The sequence below is a fragment of the Quercus robur genome, chromosome 1, assembly GCF_932294415.1.
Source record: "Quercus robur chromosome 1, dhQueRobu3.1, whole genome shotgun sequence".
Classification (NCBI taxonomy): Eukaryota; Viridiplantae; Streptophyta; class Magnoliopsida; order Fagales; family Fagaceae; genus Quercus; species Quercus robur.
Genome location: NC_065534.1, coordinates 25,147,413 through 25,150,199, shown reverse-complemented (window position 1 = coordinate 25,150,199; position 2,787 = coordinate 25,147,413). Strand labels below are relative to the sequence as shown.

At 40.8% G+C, this 2,787-nt stretch overlaps 1 long non-coding RNA gene across 1 annotated transcript; it reads left to right on the top strand.

The window, feature by feature from the left end:
- The first annotated feature begins 657 nt into the window (after positions 1-657).
- LOC126727109 (uncharacterized) lies at positions 658-2,787 on the top strand. The gene is made up of 4 exons (XR_007656150.1): positions 658-826; positions 930-1,020; positions 1,116-2,292; positions 2,438-2,787. It is a non-coding gene; the product is annotated as an uncharacterized LOC126727109 (long non-coding RNA).

The following is a 2,787-nucleotide window of genomic DNA, read 5'->3' as shown; positions in this document are numbered from 1 at the left end:
CTAATTACAAGTAGATTACTGATGTGCTTAAGGCAATGGATTGCCTTCACCGTATAACTGCCCATCTTCTTGTGCAAAATACCAATGAGGCTAAGCGTCAGAAGATACTAGACGACCAAGCACGAGCTCAACTCCTGCCAGCCATAGCCATGGTCGGCGTGCTGCACCCTATCAGGTTTTCACTAGGCTGGATCCCCTTCCACCCCCACATGCATCTCCTTCCCCACATATCCCTCCACCCACTGCTGATGCATCTCCTGACCTAGAGATCCCTCCACCCACTGCTCATGCATCTCTTGACCTAGAGATCCTTCCACCTATTGCTCCTGCATCTTCTCACCCTGAGATCCCTCCACCTACCTCACGTACATTTTCTGACCCCGCTTATCTTTCACTTACTCCGCCATCCTTTGATCTCGGCATTGATTTCAATGAGACCCCTCCTGTCATGCACACCCAGTCCCCCTCGTACAGCATTGGTCATATAGACCATGTATCACCTAGCAGTTGTATAGCCCTTACTTTAGCCATGAACCCACCCCATTTTGACTCCATGTCAATCATGCCCACTCTTGGACTGCATACAGATCCCATGAGTATAGGCCTCACTTATATCATTTGCTACACCATCCCCCCCCCCCCCCCCCCCGCGGCAGTTGTAGGATCTTTAGTTGTTGGAAGTGAAGCAAAACAACCAGATGTGCATGTCAAGAAGGAGTAGGTAGTTGGGTTACACTCACCCCCACAAGGTCGACCTAAATGCACAACAAAACCACCTCCTTGTGGGACAGGTGGTCACAAAGTAGGACACAAGGCTGGCCCCACGGTATGACAAGTAATTTAATGTAATGAATAATTTTGTGACTGCTGTTATGGTTGGTATTAGAATTCATTTAATCAATTGTTCGGTTGTAACTTCATCTTTACAGCAACGCAAGGAGCTTGACCAAGGAGATGCAATACCCCCTCCCCCACATACCAGACACTATACAAGACAGCACAAGCGTAAAATGTATTAGGGTCAGCATCCCATTTGAATTTGTAAATCATGGTATTAGTGAAGGGAACACTTAATGTTTTGATTGCTTAATTTTCCACTTTTTCCCATGTTTTAGGCAGAGTTGATTGATCCAGCAGTGAAGGGAACAAATCATGGTATTTGTGCTTTGTGCATTAAGCTGGCACCAACATAACCATATTATTGCATTTATATCTGGGCCAAGTCAAATCATGGTTCGTGACTATGAAGATTCAGGTCTGTAACTTATGCATGCTATCAATAATTATTGATATATTCCAATTAAAATTATCCCATTTTAACTTTTTAAGTAGAATTCTTTTACTTAAAGTATTTTTTATAATGCTAATATTATGGAATGTTTTTGAAATTTTCAGAAATTGATAAAAATTATTAATTAGGAAGATTATTAATTTTTTTTTGAGAGGATTAGGAAGATTATTAAAACCTTAGTGCACAAAGTTCGATGATTACTATGATAAGATCTTGAGCTATTTCATCATGCTGGCTGGCATCTTTTATTGGTAGAAAACCCAATTTTGGCAGTGATCTTTGGTGAACTTGCGAATTTTGTTGGTTACATGTTTGCTCCTGCTGTGCTTGTCACGCCACTGGGAGCTCTGAGCATAATTGTTACGTACACCAGATGCCTTCGGTTTCAATTCTAGTGATGCTGCGCTTGGTTGCAATAGGATTAGGACCAGATTTTATTTGAAATTCCAAATCTTTGGAAGTCAGATTCCTGGATTAACCATGGAGTAGTTGCTGTTATTTGAATCCAATGTCAGTCCAGTTTGTATTGATGTGATAACCAAACATTTTTTGGAATTAGATTTCGGCTTCCGTCTCTATTCCATGGTCTCATTTTCTTGCAACCAAATGCATCGTTTTGTTTCAGTTGAAGAACTTTGTGATTTTGACTTTGTGTCTGTTTTTTGGAAGTTCTGTTCTAGCACGCTTCTTTTTGAAGGAAAAGCTGCAGAAAATGGGTATACTGGGTGGATTTGAACTCTTTACGTCCCATATAATATACATGCATAGTCAAATTCTAGCCCCCCACTGACAGCAATCTCATTCAAAGAAAATTGAAGTTACCAAACTCATTGCCCTTATATTTCAACGAGAAAGAGCGTGGCTGAAGCAAAATCAAAACCTCAAATGCTTGCTGCTTCAAATGGCTTATGGGCACCACAAACTCAATTCTCTCCTCTAATTTCTGCACATTCGTCTCAAGAGCAAGGAGCTTCAGATGTCTCTTCTGTTCTATTTTATCGGTTCGGCTAAGCTCTCTTCCTCTCTCCTCTGTAACTTTTTCTTCTTTTAAGCTCCTGGGCACACACTTCAACAGTGCACGTCTCCCTGGCTTGTGTGCAAAATGCAAATCCTCAAAAAACTGAGGCCTTCTTTGCTGTTGTGCAGGATGGTTTGAATGGACAGATTCTTGATCTTCTGAAATTTTAAGAAATACACTTCCTGTGAGTGTGAGATATCTTGGAGGAACGTAAAACTTTTTTTGGTTGAGTTTGGAGATTATGATAAGGCTTTGTGGGCTGCTTCAAAAATCAGGAACCTATTCATGTGCTGAGACTTGGGAACCAGTTAAGATTCAATGCTCCAGTTCTTGTAGATAAGTTTTGAGTACAGCAGGAGTTCTAAGTTTTGAGTGCTTGTAAGGGCTTTTTTTTTTTTTGCCTGCTCTATCTTAAGAGCATTAAAAAAATAGTGTAGATGTACAGGCATTTATGGCAATATTATCATGTTATTTGTAA